This window comes from Rhineura floridana, chromosome 3 (assembly GCF_030035675.1).
Source record: "Rhineura floridana isolate rRhiFlo1 chromosome 3, rRhiFlo1.hap2, whole genome shotgun sequence".
Classification (NCBI taxonomy): domain Eukaryota; kingdom Metazoa; phylum Chordata; class Lepidosauria; order Squamata; family Rhineuridae; genus Rhineura; species Rhineura floridana.
The window spans coordinates 135,040,782-135,061,249 of record NC_084482.1 but is presented as its reverse complement, the minus strand read 5'-3'; the positions used below and the strand labels follow the sequence as shown (position 1 = coordinate 135,061,249).

The window sequence follows — 20,468 nt, the reverse complement described above, 5'->3', positions numbered from 1 at the left end:
CTGTTTGCATTTCATTTACCTTTTACCCCACTCCCTTATATCGATAGAAGCAACAGCAATGGTTCCATGCACTCAGCTCAACCCCCTTAAACCCACTGATGATGCACCTTGTTGGTTGTATGCAGAGCTTGGAAAAGTTACTTTTTTGAACTACAACTCCCATCAGCCCAATCCAGTTGCCGTGCTGGCTGGGGCTGATGAGAGTTGTAGGTCAAAAAAGTAACTTTTCCAAGCTCTGGTTGTATGATGGTTTGTTTCTTGCCCAATAGCAGTAAAAGAGAATTCACATACTGGGAAGTGTGGCTACAAGTGTTCCCAAGCTGCTGCCTGGGAATGTAGACCAAACCATGTGTGTTTTCTCTCTGTCAGTTATTACTCACTGGAATTGGGTTAGCTGTCAAAGTGAGTTTATAGCAGCCCACAGGAGAGACAGAAAAGGGTAGAGAATCTTCTTACTCTTACTCATTTCTCAGATCTCTTTCTGAAGTGAAGGGTCAAATTTTGGAACATGGATTTTAAAAAGTAGGGGCAGGGCATTCCAGGCAGGTGGATGCCAACCCTGCTTGGATATGGATATCTTTGCAGAGGATCCCTAGGCAAGTTTTACCAACAACACAATCCAAACTGCTCAGAAGTAAGTCTTATTGAGTTCCATGGGGCTTAGTCCCTTAGTAAGTGTGTTTAGAATTGCAGCCTTCAGGGGCATCCATCTTTACTCCTGAGTGCTCCTATCCAACATCTCCACAACACTAGGCTCCTTTCCTTCTACAATGATTAAATGTTCCCTACACAGACTCCCATCCAATCAGATAAATGTTTTTGGTTGAACTGTATGCTCCAAGCAACTGTAGTTGATGCTTAACATCTCTCGGGCCTGCCCCTGTGAATATCTATCTATCTATCTATCTATCTATCTATCTATCTATCTATCTATCTATCTATCTATCTATCTATCTATCTATCTATCTATCTATCTATCTATCTATCTATCTATCTATCTATCTATCTATCTATCTATCTATCTATCTATCTATCTATCTATCTGTCTGTCTGTCTGTCTGTCTGTCTGTCTGTCTGTCTGTCTGTCTGTCTGTCTGTCTGTCCCTGAAGCATACAAACACACATTTGGAAATTGAATAAACTGTTGTGAGTAGAGTTGCCAGGTCCATGGCCTGAGACTGTTCCTGTATCATTAGGAGAAGAGAAAGTCAGCCAAGTGCAGGTGTTCTTGCAACTCTGTAGTGGGAAAAACCACAAGGTGGAATTCTCCCTTCCTCCTCCACAACTTTTAAAGATACAGAAGACCTCTTGGAGGCTGGGCCTGGTAACCAAGAGGTCTTCTGTATCTTTAAAAGTTGTGGAGGGGGAAGGGAGAATTCTCCTTATGGTTTTTCCCATTACAGAGTTGCAAGAACACCTGCACTTGGCTGACTTTCTCTTCTCCTAAAGATACAGGATCAGTCTCAGGCCAAGAACCTGGCAACCCTAGTTGTGAGTACCACAAAACACCCATTTTAGAGAAGAAAAAGTGGGAATGGTTAGAACCCCCAATGCCCAGGACAATCCACTGACAAACACCCCAAAATAGCCTCCCAAGCAATCAACCAACCAAAATAAGCACAACCAGGTAATCTTCCCAAAGAAACAACAACAAAAAAGCACAACACCCTCAAAACTGTTGGAAATGGGGCAAGAGCAATTCCTGTTTTGTTCCTTTTTTTGTTTCTGCTCCAGAAGGGAGATAGAGCTAGGGTCCTCCAGATGGATAGGCTTGTTTACCTTTACCTGTGATGCTCTGACTGACTTCCTTCTATTGCTAGACTGTTACGTCTTTAGGGAAGCTTACCTGCCCCTCCTCCTTCTGCCCTTTCCACTCCTTTGTTCTCTGACTGTCTGGGAGAGAGGAGACATTCCTTTGTCTCTGCTTTCTCCTAGCATGGGGCTAACTCCCGCACCTGGGCGTTATGCCTCCAACTTAGCTAGTTAGTTAGAACTAGGTATGCTTTTCTATCTACAATGTATTTCTATAAAAAATGTAACTTTTCTTATTTTACTAAGTCTCAAGTCTCAGTGATGCTGATGCAGGGTAAAAGCCTGCTTTCTTAGGAAAAGCACGCACACGCTGGCACACTCGCATTTCAACATCTGCTGTTGTGTTGCTTCAAACGAATTTAAGCACACAAATTACACACAGCGCAACAAAAACAAGCCGGCAGATCACACTCTCTCCTGCAAAAACAAAAAACACACAAGAAAGTTGGCAAAACATATTTTTTTAAAAGTCCAGAAATACACACACACCCCAAAGAAAAAAACCCAACCCAGGCAAAACTGGTTGCTGCCCATTTCCCAAGCTTACCAAGCAGCAGCAGAGCCTCTTTTGCTTTTATTTTCTGAAGGGTTTCACTGGAGGGGTGCAAAGCAAGGACTGGCCCTGAAGGCCCTCGTGGGATCTCCAGACATTGCTCCTGTTGTAGCTCAGTGCTGAAGCTGCATGCAAAGAGGAAGCAAAGCAGAAGGTCCCAGGTGCAACCCCCAACATCTCCAGGTAGGGTTGGAAGAGAGTCCTGCCTGATATCCTGGAGGGCAATTGCCAGTCAGTGTAAACAGTACTGAGCTAGACGGACTTGTGGGTCTGATTTGGTATAAGGCAGCTTCCTATGCTTGTAATGGGGCCCAAGACATTAAGGGGAAAGGAAGGGAAGGGGGTGAGGGGGCTGGATGCCTGCATGTCACCTCTGAGCCAGTCTAGCACCACCCATGGGAAAGAATGAGTGAAAAACAAATCACCAACACCTGAATTTAAAATAAAAATAACAATCGGGGGGGCAGGGGCATTAGGGGGCATTAAGGGTGTGAGACTGAGGACACGATGGTCAGGGCAGGTGGTGGGGCTGCCAGGTCAGGCCCTGGCTGAAGCCCCCTGCAGCCCCAGGGGCCGCTCCTTAGAATAGGAGGGTAGTGCTCCTGTTCTGTAATCCACAGCAGTGTCGGCTACCAGCCTAGCTGTGGATCGTGGAAAGGGCATTCCCAGCACCTTCCCCCCATATACAGTCAGTGTGGGCCATGCATGCCCCACCTAGCTCAATTGCTCCTGTAAATTATGTGTGCGCTGTGCGCACATGCTTGCCATCAACCAAGCTGGGGGCAGAGGCTTTCCTAAGGGGCTGATGCCCCCACTGCCATCTTGGTTAATGGCAGGCAGGGCCTCTGAGAGGAATTTTATCAGGGGGTACAAAGTTTATTTTGGCCCCCTTCCCTTCTCCATTAGTCATTCTGTTTTTATCCACTACGGTTTTATGCCATGAGCTGTAGCCTGTAAGGTCAAAAAGGGTATGGAAGATGAGAGAGGGGTGGAGTGGAGAGCTCTGTTAATTTTCTGCATTTAAGGCCTTATGCTCTTATACTCCCTCCACGATAAATATAAATAAATATAAATAAAATAAAAGAGGATCAGAGATGAGAAAGCACATTTGATTTGAACATCTTTGTTTATGCTACAATACAGATAAGGAGAAAGAATTCACATTGAAACAAGGTAGATAAACTTACTATTTACTTTAAAAAAAGAGCTTTCCTGGCCTTTTTTTGTGAAAAATTTCGAATCACAGCATGAAAATTAATTGTTCTGGCAATGTTTGATTCAATACTTAGCCTGGCCAAATCCACAAGACGTTCCTGAGACATTGTAGACCTTAAATAATTCTTAACTAGCTTAAGTTTGCTAAATGACCTCTCTCCAGAAGCTAGAGTTGCTGGAATTGTTAATAGTATTCTTAAGCTAACACAAACATTTGGAAACAGGTCACCAAGTCTGTACTCTGTTAACAAGTTCAACAGATGAATGGCTAACTGTGCATTTACAAAATTTGCTTTATGTACTGAGGGTAAATGTTGCATTTCTTTTCCAAAATCATCACCATTAAGGTCAGCAGGATATTGCTCTGATAAAGATAAAGCTTTTCTCTCCACATCACTTTCGGACATGGTGAGATATTTCCACAAGAAATCAAATTTTTCTGCCAACTGCTTAACAGCATTGAAGCAGACAGTTAATCCTGCTATAACATTGTCTACCAAAACATAAAACACACACTTTCTGAAGTAGGCCTCTTCTGGAGTATCATCTGTGTCATTCATTTCTTCCAAGTTAGCATCAGGTGTGCTGTCGTCATGCGGCCTTTCCCTCTTGCACCTAACTCCATTACATCTAGGGGAGAGTTTAATTTCTATATTTAGGTTTGACGCAACCAATTTGGCTTCATTCCACATGCATTTCCAGTTCTTTTGAAGTTTTGTCAGCTCTGTGAGGAGAGTTTCTATGTTGCTACTTCAACATCCAGTGTGGCATCTCTAGCTTGGATGACCTTGTTGCAAATATCTATGCCAGCTAATATTTTGTACCACACGGCTGACATTAACACACAGGCAAAATATGTCACATATAATAAAACTTCATGGACTTCATTTCTTGTTTTGGCTGTCAAATTTAGTTCTAGGAGGTCTTCCAGTGCTAATTTAATGCCAGGCAAGTGAGCTGCAAAAGGCTTTACATACTCAACACGATCTGACCATCTTGTTTCAGACATACCATGAAGAGAACAACCAATACGGTTTTGTAGAAATTTCCACCGCTTAGCACTGGAACTGAACAGGTGGTACACAGTTTGAATTGTTCCAAAAAAGGTTATTGCTTCAGGTATGCATTCAGGAGCATCATTTCCACATAAGTTGAGTGTGTGACAACTGCAAGGTGAAAAAATTGCTGTTGAGCATTGTTCTTGTATTTTTGCTTGTGCGCCGTTGTATTTTCCGGCCATATTATCGTAGCCTTGAGCTCTACAATCACTGAGAGGAATAGCATGTTCTTTCAATGTATCAGTTATCAACTGAGCAATTTCTTCCCCTCTTTTGTTGCTACAATCTGCAAACTTGAGAAATCTTTATTGAATCTCATACTGCGTTTCTTTTAAAAGTACGTATCTCAAAAGAAATGTTGTTTGTTCAATATGGGAAGAATCTAGTGTGGAATCTACTATTATTGCAAAGTACTTTGCAGATTGCCTCTCAAGCAAAATGTGTTGTTTCACAAGATTCGAGCATTCTGCAATAAATTCGTTTTGTGAGTCAGGGGACAGATAATGAACTTGAAGCCGCTCACTCCTTTTCTGTTACTCCTCTACACTTAGCACATGTTCCTGAAGGATGGGGTCCCACCTGGAGAGTAGTTCAATGAGTCCTAAAAAGTTTCCATTGTTTGAATCACCAATTCGATGGGATGAACCAGTAAATGCTAGACCACGTTCTCCCAAGAAGAGTACAACATTGACGATGCGCTTAAAAAGGTTGTACCATTTCACAGCTTCAGTTTTGATTGACGCTTCTAAGATGACGTCAACTCCTGTCTCAGACAGCAGGTGCCTTTCTAGTTCTCGCTAAGCTAGGTAACATTCTCTGTGACTATTGCCTTTTTCATGTTTTGGGATCCTGTAGGAAAGTTTCCACCACTTCCCATTAGAATCCCAGCCTTCAGCAGATACCAGTGCAGACTTAGACGCAGAAGTGCTAGTGTTGACTGTCTTGTGCCAAAATAATCGACATGGAAAGCAATATAAAGCTTGTTTCTGTTGACTCCAGACAAGCCAGTATCTTACATGTAGTTCTCCATTAGTGCTTTGAAATTTCAGTATGCTTTCTGGGAACACTTCATTGCAGGTGTCTTTTGGGAATGTTTTAGGCAGAGGGATGTGACCATTCATAACATACTTTTCTATTTCCTTTTGAGATGGAAACTTGGTTGTGATACATCCAATGTCAAGGCCTACATTATGATTACTCCTCTCATCTTCCAAATTCACTTCCACATGCGTCTGTATGTCTGTTTCTTTCTGTTTTCCATTTTCATTTTCTGCATCTGCCCCTTCATCAAAATATTGTGCATGATTACCCAAATCAACTGCTCCTTGTTTGGGGATGAGCTTTCCAACAGTTTCGTCTTGCTCCAATTCTGTAGGTGAGTTCAATGAAATTTTTTTTGAAGCCGCACTTAATCCAAATTGAAAGAGCGTTTGTTGACCCCTTTTTTCATTTTCCTCTCGTTCTTTCTTTTCTGGGCTCCTGATTTGTGAGAATACATTTTGGAGAGATGACATTCTCATCATGATAGGGTTTAAAGGTTCACACCACTTACCTTATATGAGCCCTCAAACTGCATTTTTCCTTTCATACTAAAGGGGAAGGGTTAATCTAGCTTCCTAATGACCACGCCCTCTTAAGGTCACAGTATCTCTTCCTCTTGTTACCTTGGCTACCGAGCATGCTCAGTTTCTTCCAGAGTAAGTTTCATAAAAAATGAAAAAAATCCTCAAGTTTGATTATTTGTATTTTCAGAATCCTACAGAAATACAAATATTTGTTTGAACAATGTTATGCTTTTTTGCACAAGTTAGGGGGGAAAGAAAAAAAAGCACTATTTGTAGCAGGCTTGCAGAATGGGAGCCAGCAGGAAATGACATAACAAAGGGAGGAAAAGGGAGCTCCCCTCCTTTGGCTCCCGTGCCCCCTTTTTGACCCCAGGCCCAGGTACGATGTACCCCCTGCACCCCCCTCTCATGGGCCCTAATGGCAGGCATGCACATACAGTGCACATGTCATTTACAGGAGTGACAGAGGTAGGTGGGACACGTGGGTGGGTTTATTAGCCCCGTGCGGCCTGTACAGAGGGGTTGTGCTCTGGAGCTGTGGACCAGGGGCAGGCTGGTGCTCAAGGACCCAGGCATGCCTAGCGCCGGCCCTGACCATGGTGAATGATACTGACACCTGTAAATTTGGCATTAAATGATACCTGATTCACAGAGAAGCAGTTTATTTCTTATTTAAGACAATGGTATCTCTTCCAATAACTGAAGTATGTCTCATGTAAATTAGGGAGTGAGAGTAATGTAGATTCTGTGTTCACTGTCCTGTATCTTCCATATTTTGTACAAAAGTTACCCTTGCTTTTTCTATTTGCATTTGGATCTGGTGGTATTCATAACCTTGCTAATTTAAAACTGCTGTGAACTACTGTTTTTCCAAAATAAGTATGGACAGGACAGCTGGGATTCTAGTGTAAAAGAATTTTCAGAGTTTGGAGCCTGAAAGCAACAGGGGACAGTCTGAAAACCACACTTCCAGGTAGTAGATTTTAATGTTTTATTAGTGAATAAATCTTTCATTGGGAGAGCTTGTAAAGAATTGAGGTGGAATATACAATAAGGTTCTGGACCAGGTTTATCTTTTGGTGTCTTTTGTTCATATTTAAAAGGAACTGCCCAGTACTGACAAGGCTGACTGGTATATCATTTCTTACAAATCCGCTGAGCTGAAAAGGCTGAATAGTATTATATCAGTTCTTAGAATTCTACTGAAAAGTAAGTTCCAAAGTTTCTATATTCATTGGTCAAGAAGATGTGGGGAATTAGTTTAGCTTGCTTTGCCTTCTGTGGTGATCAGACACTTTTTTGGCTAGTAGATCAGTGGCAAAGCACCAGCAACAAAAGTCCTGGTTAATAGTGATCAAATGTTTCCAAACGAACGCCAAGTAAAAATTTAGAAATATTACCCCAAAACAATGGAAGAAACTGAAAGAAGGTGAGGGGGCACCTGACCATGATCCAATTTTTTAAAACCTGTCTATATCACCTGTCTTGCCTCCTACACTGAGAATTATATTAAGAGCAGTATATAAGTATAAATCAATGGTATTTGCCTTAACCCCTTTAAAATACACAAGGGTTTGTAAGGAGAAACATTTGTCAGGCCAATTTATCTGGTGGCCAAATTTACTATTTGTTGGATCATCTCTTGTGTCACTCTTCATTAAGTTCCCATTTTACCCAGTCATACTGCAGAGTAGTGCCCTACTGCATAAAGTGATGGCGCCAGCGACATTGCCACCTACTGCCACTGCGCCAACTTGATGTCCCAAGTCAGTCCACAATTTTATCTATTTGTGGTATCTAGCCTTCTCTTCTTCTAAGGATAGAAACACACTCACTGTTCTGCCAGTTCCAGTGCGACTCTACCTCTCTCTTCTGAAAACCAGGACACACGACGCTACTCCAACCCTGCCCCTTTCCCTGTAAAACCTGGTGGGAGCTGCTTGAGCACATTTTTTAAAATTTGCTTCTAAGAGATTTTGCAACTAATCAGTAGATAAACCTGTTCCCCCTCTGGGTGTGGCTAATGGCAATGCTTTGATCCAGTGACTAGTTTGTTTACAGCCGTAGGAGCTCAGAATGGCTATAATATGGCTCCCAAGTGATCTCTGATTCAGGCCCTGTTCTGAGTCAGACTTCCTTATCTTCAGCAGTTTAATATTCAGCCGTTCTCTGCCATCAGAACATCAAAGCAGAGCTTGGAAAAGTTACTTTTTTGAACTACAGCTCCCATCAGCCTAATCCAGTGGCCATGTTGCCTAGGGCTGATGGGAGTTGTAGTTCAAAAAAGTAACTTTTCCAAGCTCTTCATCAAAGTTTGTGTCACAGCAATGGTCCAGTGGTCACTTCATTCATTCTGAGGGCAAGACTGCCTTGCTGGTGCAGTGGCTCATTCAATTGGACCACAATTCCCATCCTTTGGCATTTGACAGAAGGCAGCATACTTGTGTATTATTCAGCCACGAGAGTGGCTGTATACTATAGCCAGCGTGGATTTTTCACATTCCGCAATGTTAAATTGAAAATACCCCCATGCCATTCTGATGCTTCCCATAAGCTCATTTCAAAACAAAAACTTACAAAACGTATAGTCCTGAACTCAGAAACGTTTGCTTAACAACCCTCTAAATTTTCATGGCTATACACAAAACAGTAAGAGAGAACTGAGACTTCAAAGTCTAAAAAGAGAGAAAAAAACCCCAGAGCGCTTTTGGACTATTTTATGTCAGAGTTCAGAATCTGCTGAAATTCATTAAAAATCAGCCATGTTCACAGAGTACCTGGAATCCTATTACTGACCTTGCCCCATACTCTGACCTTCATCTTCTGCAGTTTAAAAGTTAAAAAAATGCCTGGCTGATTTTTAATTAATTTAAGAAGTTTTGGCTTGAACTCAATGATAGTGTCGGGCATGCTCAGTAAGAACCAACTGTCAGTGTTCTAAAAGGCAGACTCATAGCTGCTGGACTGGGCTAATCAAGGGGCCACACCCACATAAGACCTTTATTTCACTTGAGACAGTCATGGCTCCCCCCAAAGAATCCTGGGAAGTGTAGTTTGTGAAGGGTGCTGAGAGGAGACTCCACTGACAGAGTTTCAGTGGTCAGAGTGGTTTAACAGTCAGCCACTCTAATTGAAGGTCTGTGAGGGGAACAGGGCGTCTCCTAGCAAATCTCGGCACCCTTCACTAACTACACTTCCCAGGATTCTTTGGGAGAGGCCATGACTGTCCAAAGTGAAATAAAGGTCTGGTGTGGATGTGGCCAGGGACAGCTTTTAAATTTGGGTGGGAGGCTACATGTGCCTGCTGTAGAATAAAAAGATGGGAGAAATGCTGAAGAGTAATGATAGTGTTCACAATGTTTTCCTTTTGGAAAGGAAAAGGGCTTCCCCTCTGCCCAGTGCCCACCCACTTAATCTCCTACGCACCCCCTCCTCCTACCCTCCCTGTCCCTCCCCCAGGTCAGTATTGGACCAAGACTTGGGAGACCAGGGTTCAAATCCCCACACAGCCATGAATCTCACTGGGTGACCTTGGGCCAGTCACTGCCTCTTAGCCTCAGAGGAAGGCAATGGTAAAACCACCTCTGAATACCGTTTACCATGAAAACCCTAACATAAGTTGGGATCAACTTGAAGGCAGTCCATTTCCATTTTCAAACATGATTGCACAGAAATAAATCCCACTGAACTCAAAAAGTATGCAAATAATCAAACCCACCCTCCCTTCTCCTCCCTTCTGTCCCCTCCCTCTTGCCCCTTCCCTCCCCCTTCCCTTGCCCCACCCTCCCCATCCCCATCCCCATCCCCTTCCAACCCCCCTCTTCCCCTTCCCCCTCCTCCCCTTCCCTTCCTCCTCCCCTTGGTCAGTTTTACCTATCTTAAGCATGATTGCATGGGAGTAAATACCACTGAACTCTATAAGCATGCAAATGATCAAACCTCACCTCCCCCTTCCTCTGCCCCCCTCCAATCTGCTCCTTCCCCTTTCCCCGCCCCCTCCTCTTTCCTCATGGTCAGTTTTACCTATCCTAACCATGATTCCATATGAGTAAATCCCATTGAACCCAATCAGCATGCAAATGACCAGAGCTGCCTTTCCCCTCCTTCCCCCTCTCTTCTCCCTTACTCCTCCCCTCCCCTCTTCCTCCTCCCCTGTGCACTCCCTCCCCCCCTCCCCCGGTCAGTCTAACCTATCCTAAGTATGATTGCATGGGAGTAAATCCCAGTGAACTGAATAAACATGCAAATGATCAAACCTGTCCTCCTCCTGTCCCCCTCCTGCCTGGTCCCATCCCCCTCCTCCTCTCTGCCCTTCATCCTCTCCTTCCTCTTCCTCCCCTCCCCATCCCCTGTGGTCAGTTTCACCTATCCTAAGTATGATTGCAGGGGAGTAAATCCCACTGAACTCAATAAGCATGCAAATGATCATTCCATTCTCAGCAAATTTGCACAGGATCTCATTTCTTACCTTCCAGATTAAAAAGCAGAGAAATTCACTAATAGGCAAAATGCTCAGAGGCACATGTTACCAAATTATTCCAAGCTACACAACAAGTGGATTGGACTGTGAAAGACCGACCCAAATTGTGTTCGCATTTTTACACATTTGTAGGGCAGTACAATATCTCAGAGAGGAGGTCGGGTCTCCTGCTTCCCTGGTGTATTCACTATAGCTGCCCTATTTCCCTTCTTTTTAAAGTTTGATAGAAATATCTGTGGGTTATAGGTGCGTTCTTAAACCGCAAGGTTTTTTGCCTGTTAGTGAATGATCCACTCAGATAACTAATTATGCTGTAATCAGTGAAGTTACTCATTGTTTAGACATCATACTGAAGAACTGCCATAGTTCAATATGCACTGAATTTTTGTTGTTAATAATTTGTCTTAGTAATATTAATTTGTATCTTTTCTTTGTGCTTTTGTTCTATGCCTTTTTATTTAAAGAAAGAATTTAGTTCTAGCATTGTTTCCTTGTGATTTTTAATTGCAATTCTAATTTGGTTTATTGTCATTCAAATAAATGTTACAATTTTGACAATTGGCTGGGAGAAGATGTGAATTTCCCAACTGACACATTGTTAAAATTAAGCAGTGTTTTGTTTTTAAAAATTGGGTTTATGATAAATTGTCCATCCCCAGGAAATGTTCTATGTTGAATTGGTTAGGTTGAATTACTTAGGTGCATGCCCTCATCACAATCTTCCTTATGGATCTACTCATGATTAACTGTTGTTATATAATTACTGGAAGTCACGGGGGAAAAAATCTTAGGCAAGAATAAATACTGTAGAAGGAAGGAAGATGGTAAATGTTTAACAAAGGGCACTTTGTTCATCTAAATCCCACCATGAAACTCACACAGTACATTCAGCCTCTTATTCATTCTTCTGTAGATGCAGTTTATGGGGAATGTTCTGCTACCACAAAGAACACACCCCACAGTTCTTTTTGTCTAAAGTCGAGCCTGCAGTACAAACTGCATGTGGCCCAGTTCCTCTGACAGGGACTTGCACCTGAAGAATGCACATCAGACAACAGACAAAATAAAACCACATAATGAAGTGAAGAAACAGATTGACAAGGAGTTCCTTAGCACAAGAGAGACCCCGAAGAAGAAAGTGACACAATATGACAGCATGTCTAATCCTTTACCTCATACCAATTCCCTGGTGGAATCTGTATGCCCCCCCCAGCTATGTAAAGGGAAACATACAGGCACACGTTTGCCCTTTCCATCGTCAAGGCTAGCTTGTGTGACTGGCATTGGGGATCTAGTGTGGAGGAAAGTTAACACCCCTCCTCCCAAGTGGTGTACATGATTTCCCCCTTCTCCATCCTGTCTAAACAACCACCTTGTGAGGTAGTCTAGGCTGAGAGACAGTGAGCGGTATGAAGTCACCCAGTGAGCATGCTATAGCCCCAGTCCAAATTGCTCCCCTCCTTATAGCCAAAAATAGAAAGAAAGACAACAAATAAGAAAAAGAAAAGAAGAGATAAGACATTGGAGATTAATTTATGCATATCCAGTGTAATTTCTTATTTGACCCTCAGGGAAAGAGTTCCTGCATCCGGCAAGTGTGCTCTAGTCCAGAAAGCATATGCTACATTTTTTAAAGGTACCACAACTTTATGTGTGTGTGTGTGTTTAGTGCTACAGCATAATAACATGGCTATTCCCCTGAAGCTAACCTGACCCATGATGTGCAGAAACTCAAGATAATTCCCCGCCTGATTTTTTATTTATTTATTTTGGGTGGTGATGGTAGAGGACTGTTTGCACTAGGACTTCTTTATTTGTTAAAGCAATGACTCAGTAAGGTAGCCTTACTCAGTCAGCTTTTTAAAAAGACTTGTTGGTTCTGTTTCTACATTGGCTCACTTTTGTTTTCTTCTTGCATAATAGTTTTGCTTTCTTATTTTATGTGTGGGTTTGATCAGTTTTGCTGATTACCGCATGTAGATGTCAGCAGAATAGTATCAGCAGGCCAGGTTAACAGGAAAAACAAATATGCTTCCAGAAGCAATGAGTAACTCTCTACGAGCACTATTTGCTCTGGTTCAGCTGAGGATCTCAAGACTGAGAACTACTTCACAAGCAAGTAGTCTAATAGGCATTAATTTTTAAAAGCCTCCAAATAGCCCCTGGAGCTTTACTGTGACTAAAATATAAAAAAGCCATAATGAGCACATTCTCCCCTTCCCGAGTTCTTTTAATGTGTTCCTTCTAGACGGTTATCAGGAGGCCTGTAATAAGAGAAATACAGAAGCCATTGGCAGCTAAGCAGCTTGTGCACTGGCAACAGAATTTGCTGGCATTTGGCAGGGGGTAATTCTTCAGTGTAGGGTAGGGGTAAGTAATGTAAAGTTTGTGAGTCATATCTGGCTTAGTGAAACTCACCCACAAAGCTCTGTGCTGCCACTATGTGGCAATTCATCCCAGGCCTCTCGGTTTAAGGAAGAAGAGAAAGGAAAGGTTCCTAGGACCATACAGTAAAGCCCTATGGCCACCTCTCCACTCAGTACCTTTTCTTTCAATTTCATTTTGAGTTGTGTAATATCTTGAACATGGGAATACTTTAAGTCTTTTTAGGAACAGAAACAGGGTTTATTTATAGCAGTCTCAACAATTGGCATCAAATGCCATGTCTATATCTGGGGTCCCCAAGGTGGTGCCTATGGGCACCCTGGTATCCTCAAACACCCCCCTGGGTACCCACCATGGGGCCCCTGCCACTGCCCTCTTACTTTTCATTTTTTCAAAAATGAATTTATTTATTTAATTGGTGTGACTGATTTTGGGGGAGTAGATATAGGTATTTTGTCTGTTGTTTTGGGGATGGAGATTCTGAGATAAACAGTTCTTCTTCTATGAAATAGGCATTTTGTGATGTCCATGGCATTTGTTCGATTTCCAAATGTGCTCCCAGACCCTCCAAAAGGTTGGGGGACTCTATTCTATTACTGAACCTGCAGGACTCTGCAGGAGCCTGGGGTGGGGAACTAAAAATATACAGAGCAGAAACGCTGCTAGTGACTGCTTGTATACATTACAACAAGCTATTTCTTGGAATACTTCCAGAAGGCAGTTAAAGAAACAGGAGCACAAAAACACTGAGCTGGGCTGGGCTGGCTGTATTTCTGTAATGAAAAGTGCATCTGTGTGTCTGTGCATGCTTGCCTATGTGGTTCCTCGTACTCTGTGGCACGCTTACAGTACTATTGCCACAGGCCCAATCACCAGCCCAAATCTGTCTTTGGATTCTGGTGACTTTACAAATCTTCCACATAGATAAATTCAGCCTGCCACTTGTTTGCTGGAACAGCGTCAAATACACCACTTATAGCACTTATAATTTAAGTGCTAAAACTGGGATCTGCCCAAGTGTTTCTAGGGTGGAACTATACCCAGATTTTGAGCAACATCAGGAAGTTTTGTAAGCATGCCACAAATAGAATGCAACTCTTATTTAAGATAAGTGTGGCCTTTACAATGCACTGACAGGCTTGCATTTAAATGATGACTTCTTGCATTTTGTGAAATCTCTGTGGAAATGATAAAGACATACCAAAACAAATACATGATAAGTGCTAAGATATTTTTTTCTGACAGGTCTGAATGATGACCGTTTGCCCTTTAGACTGTTCTTGCCCATGGTGAGTAGGCATTTATGGCACATCTGTCCAACCACAGCCTTGGAACAGACATACCTTGTGGTCTAAAGGTTTCTTAGTCTGAGCACTTTTATCTGAGGATCTTGCAGAAGCAAGCAAGAAAACAACAGCAATAATAATGCTGGAGACTCTTCCTTCTCTTTCTTGGTTGAATGCTGGCTTGCCTTCTGAGATAATCTGCATTCTCTGGACACTTAGGACAATTGAAGTGGCTTAACTAAAGGAGAGAATTATGAACAGAGGAAAGATCAGACTAACAAATACATTGATTTTAAAAATCTCATGGAGACAGGTAATTGTTTGTTTGTTTATAGGATTTCTTCTCTGACCTTCCCCATAACGCAGGTTACAATATGATCATACAATATTTAAATCAGTTAAGACAATTTACATCAGAAGAACAGAGTGGATCCTAAAAATATTTCTCAGCTGTCAAAGGCCAGAGCACATAGGTGCATCTTCAGCATATGACAAAAGCTATACAATGAAGGTGCTAGATGCACCTCTGTGGGAAAGGAATTCCACAGCTGTAGCTTAGGGCCTGCTATAGAGAATGCCTTCTCCCGGGCTGCCATCCCCAAACCTCTGTGACTGGTGAAATTATCAAGAAGGCACCCTACAAGAGGATTTGTAGGGAAGGAGGTGGTCTTTCAGGTGTTTGGGTCCTAAGTTGTTTAGGTCTTTTAACGGTAATGTGGGCGCCTTGAATTGAAAATTAACTGGCAACCAGTGCAGCTGTTTTAAAACAGGTTATGTGAGTTTTAGGGCTCGATCACATGGAGGGTTAATCTGGATCTGGTGCTTTTTGCAGATCCTTTTAATTTGGACTGTTTGCATGACTTTTCGCCAATGCGAGTGCATTCAGCCGCTATTCCCTTTAAATCCGGATTAAATCAATGTGATAAAAATCCAAAGTTGGTTTGAAAATCTGCACCCGCTTCTGTGCCCACCTGCTGTGTGGTCGCTTTCTCCGCTGTTTTTGGCTGCACGGGTTGTTCGCCATTTTAGATCCTCCCTTTCTCCACCCCTACACTGTCTATGGACATCATTTTGTTTCCTGCTGCTGGCGAACAAATGTCCAGTCGCTCTAGCCTTCCTTCCCCCCACTTCCCCTCAAACAAGTTCCCTCCCTCAGTCCTTAAAACCAGTGGTGCGCTCCGTTTACTTGCTATTTTTAGTTTTCTCTAGACATATATATTTCTATGTTAAGCTTAGACATATGCCTCTGTCCTTGTCGTGCTCCTCGGTGACCCTGGGAGGGTGGCGGAGGTAGCAGAGGAGGAGCCCCCACTTAGCCCTCATATCTCGCATGCTCTAGCCTTCCTTTCCCCCACTCCCCCCCCAACAAGTTTCCTCTCTCGGTCCTTTAAACCAGCTATGTGCTCCATTTACTCGCTATTTCAACCTTTACGTGCCAGGCAGGGGCAGTGAGGGAAGAGAAGGGGCGCTGTGCTGCCACTCTCCCCTGCGCCTCTCTCTGCCGGGTGGGGGAGAGAAGGAGCCACTTCGCTCCATGCCATTTTGTGGGGAAGAGACCAGGCAGGTATTTAGGGCCGGTGCTCAGGGCGTGGGCAGGTGAGTAGCCCCTCCTCCCCTCCCCTTCAAGGCAGTGGTGGTGGCGGCGGTGAGCAGTCCTGCCAGCCAGCGAAGGCTGCCTTCCCTACAGCCAGTGTGAAAACTGCCTGAAGAGGAGGGAAGAGATGCAGCCCAGCAGGATGCACCAGGGTGGCCCTGCTTGGTTTTCTGGAGGGGAAGGAGAGAGGGGTCGACTCGACCCCCCCATCTAACACTTTCTGGCCAGGACGCAGCCTGGGGAAAGCTCCTGCAAAAGCCCTGTTGCAACTAAGGTCTTGTTCATAAAGAGGTTGTGTGCGCACACACACACACCAAAATATACACACTGCACACTATAAACATTTCATTCCTTCTTCACAAAAAAGGGCTTTGTCTAGAGGAAATGAAACTGACAACAGACAAAAAGTAATTTGGTGTCAGTTGCACCCCCCACTCTCCTGGCTGAGTGTGAAATTGACAGAAAACCCAATTAGCTATGTGGATGTTCCAGAGGGAGTTAACATGTAAATTTGGGGGCAGGGCCACAAGGAAACAGTGATACTAATAAACATGAATGTGTGTGAATACAAATCAGCAAATTGGAAGGTAGGGAGGACGGAAGTGTGTGAACAGTGGAACTCTATTGCAAAGGAAAAAGCTTCATATTCAATATGGATTTTAGCTCCCATGTGAACCTGGCCTCTAACTCCATCCAGTCACCTGGCTGTTATATTTCAGACCAGGTGAAATTTCCAAGTCATCTTAAAGGGAAATGCCCCCTTAAGCACATTGCAATAATTGGATTGGGAAGTTACCAGAGCATGGAGTACAGTGGCCGAATAATCTCTTAGTCATATGGAGATGTATGAAGGTTAAATGACCAGATTAATAGTTCATCTGATTGGAGGGTGGATAGCTTCACCCTTCTCTGCTAACAGATACAATTTTTAGAACAACTAATTTTTAGAACTAATTATTAGAATAACTAATGCAACTTGCATTATGTACAATTTGAAAAACCTAGCTAACTTTTAAACCATTTTTAATAATGTGTTTTATATTGTTGTGAGCTGCCTGGTGAAAGTAATACATGTAATAATAGCAAAAATAAAAAGTTCAAGCACACTAATTAGGCAAAAACAAGTTACGTTCAAGCAACTAGCTGGAGGAATACTGACATACTGGTCCATTGCTAAATAGACATGAGCAGGAGAAGCTCAGATAGAATGAAATTTCTCTCACTACATCACCCAGCAAATCTGGATTCAGCAAACTTTGCACTGTGTTATTTTAGCCTTGAGGAGAGGGGTGTGTCTCCAATCATGCAACGATGAGTAAAGTTTAAGAAGGTTTCGGTGGCACTATAAATACAGAACGGTCTATTACAGTAGTAGTAGTACCTGTGGGGAGCAGAGAGAGAGAAAACAGTAATCTGAGTACTTCAGTTAGGCACATACAAAAAAGGTGGGGGAAATGCAATCATTCTACTGAATTTTTGAAGGACACTGTATTTAACTTCAAAGAAAGCCAAACTTTCTTAAAAATTAGTGGAGAGTTATTTGGATGGGTTGGTTGGCAGAGTTCTGAGGGAGGGTTGGATTATATTTGGCTGATATTTAGACAGTATATATATGACCAGAAACATAAAGAGTGACACTATATGAAACCATACGCTTGTTAAACATTCCTAAAGTAATCTTGCTATTTCCTGGCGTTATCAAATAAATACTTTTATTGGTTTACCAAAAGCCTGATCCTTGGCTGGGAATACACAGACCAGAAGGGAGGGCAGGGTAATTACCAAGGCTGAAGGGAAACTGTATCATATTGTAACAATATGGTGGCAGTGGTGAAGGGAGATATTGTAACAACGTCAAGTATCCAGAGCAACCCAGGATTGTATGCTTTATAGACAAAGATACAAGGGGGTTGTGGACAGCAAGGGCACCCAGACACAAAGTAATAAGCTATAGGGAGACTGAGGCAAAGTCTCTAGCAGTATTGTTTACAGGGAGTGACTGGTGGTGCTGCCTAGCAGTGGGATCTTGTGAGATCTGTGCTAGAGCAGAGTGAGAAAAAAATAAAAACTACGATCCTGACTGGTGGTGTCCTGAGGTGGTGCCTAGTAAAAGGTGGTAGCCACAGACAGGTGGGGCCAAAGGTGGAATCATCACAGTAACCCCTGCAGAGCAGAAGTCCAACAGGGAGAGGATGGTGGTGGTAGCCAAGCAGCAGCAGCAGCAGCAGCAGCAAGTAAGCAGGCAGGCAGGCAGGCAGGCAGGCAGGCAGGCAGGCAGCAGCGGCGGCGGCGGCGGCGGCGGCGGCCGGCCGGCCGGCCGGCTCTCCTTCTTCCCTGGGTGGTGGTGGTCCCCTTCCTCCTGAAGGCACTGGATCTCCCAAGCCACCTCAGCCAGCTGGCTTATGTATGCTCTCCAGGGAAGGGACAGGTGGACGATATCAGCAACAGCTGGCTGAGTACCTGGGGGTCTGGTCCTGCAAGGCGTGACCCCTGCAGAGCAGAAGTCCAACAGGGAGAGGGCGGTGGTGGTAGCTGAGCAGCAGCAGCAGCAAGTAAGCAGGCAGGCAGGCAGGCAGCAGCAGCAGCAGCAGCAAACAGCTCTCCTTCTTCCCTGGGCAGTGGTGGTCCCCTTCCTCCTGCAGGCACTGGGACCATGTATCCATTGCTGGAAATGTTGTGCAGTGGGACTCACTGCTGTCATGAGAACTTATCAAAGACAGGATGTGCAGATATTGTTTACAGTTCCTGCTGCTGGGTCTTTTGCTGGATGAAAATGCAAGTCGCTCTTTGGTTTAGCTGCTGTGTGACACATCTTCTTTAAAAGGGGGCAAAATTCTCCATGCTTGCAGTCCAACAGCTGTAAGCATCAGTTCAATTTTCTTCTACTGTAGAAATCTCAGTGAAACAATAATAATGTTTTAGCGTCTTGGCTAACTCAGTTGTGTGGGCTTTGTAGTTTTGGCTTCCAGTGTCTCAGATTGTTGCCTCAATCTAAAAATGTGACTTTATTCATCAGCAGTTTAAGGAACAGAAAAATCTCATTTTATTGGCTGCCATTGCATGCCGAAGTCACATGCTCGCTCGTGTCTATTGCATGCCCAGTGCACAAAGTAGGTCATTAGAAAAGGGGAAATTCACCAAGTATGTCTGGAGATTTTGCAAACTTCAGGGAAAACACATTTGAAATAGCTGAAGTACATTTCTGCACATTCTTTTCTTTGTGTTCCTAATTTTTCTTGCCTCATTATCATCAACTTGGTAGAAATGAACAATTGGACTAACACCAGGTATAAATCTGACTGTGCTGCCTGCTGTATGCTTTTATTATAGGAATCACATTGTTCCCTGATAGCTTACTCATTTTAGTAAGCATCTGGTCCAGGATTCTTTCTTTATTTCTCTGTTTTTAAACTGCTTTTCTATCTTTTCCAGTCTTTTGCTTTTTTTATTTTTTATTTGTCCATAGTTCTTTAGTTATTCCTTCTGCTTATCTGCTTTGTGGCCTAGAGCTGAATTGTGAGGCCTGGAAGGCCTAATGACAAGAGGAACGAGGTTCCTCTTCCCCAGCATAAGAAGATTTGGTCCTTGGGCAAATGGATATAATTTCTAGTTAGGTGGAACAGAAGGACAGTGCCTGCTCAGGACGTTTTGCAGCCTAAAGCAGACCCCCAAAACGGTGCAGCCCCCCACTGGCTGACCCTTTAAAAAAGTCTTTCTTCACCATTCCTGCCTTCATCTATCCCCTCCCTTTCATGAAGCTGCTGCCTGAAGCAAATTGCTCCACTCTACTGCATGGCAGGGCTGCTGCTGCAGAAGGAAGCTACCTAGGGTTAATCTAAGGGCTGCTGAGAGGAAATGATTGCTATTGTTGCATTCAGCTAAACTGCTGTGCCTGCGACTGCCCTTAGCGGCTGAATCGTTGTTCCATAAGAATGCAAAATACTGAGTATTCAAGAAAGAGATGGCTAGGGATCAGAAGGGAACAAACATGCAGCTACTGCTCATTATATATTTAAGAAGTCCACAGCAAGTCCGCCATCACCCTTGGATGTGGCTGTGATTTCAAATGGAAGAAGGAAACAGAAAGCGTATTTTTTCTATGCTGTCCTCCTCCCCATTATTATTTTCTAAGCAACATACTCGCATAAATTTCTAGGATTAATTCAGTTCTAAGAGCATTTTTTTTTAAAAAAAATCCCTTCTTATTTGTGCTCCTCCAACTATAGACCTGAATGCATTTCTGCTGTATTTCACCTAGCTGAAGATTTTAATTTTTGTGAACTTTCAAAGTAACACATAACTGTCACCATGATTCTCAACTCTCGCATACCTACCACCATCCCTTCTTCATTAACCTTTTCATCTGCTGCACAGAGATACATATGCACACCCTACTAGGATTATTATTGTTATTATTATGGTTATTGCTATCATTACATTTATTATCCCACGTTTCCTCCTAAAGGGAACCCACGGGAGGCCCAGCAAATGGTTTGGAGAGAGAAAAACTGCAAAAATTC

General features: G+C 43.3%; 1 long non-coding RNA gene across 1 annotated transcript; it reads left to right on the top strand.

Annotated features, from left to right (window-relative positions):
• The first annotated feature begins 2,355 nt into the window (after positions 1 to 2,355).
• On the top strand, positions 2,356 to 14,611 carry LOC133382299 (uncharacterized). The gene is made up of 5 exons (XR_009761895.1): positions 2,356 to 2,548; positions 7,084 to 7,176; positions 7,307 to 7,412; positions 12,255 to 12,319; positions 14,314 to 14,611. It is a non-coding gene; the product is annotated as an uncharacterized LOC133382299 (long non-coding RNA).
• Positions 14,612 to 20,468: the final 5,857 nt, after the last annotated feature.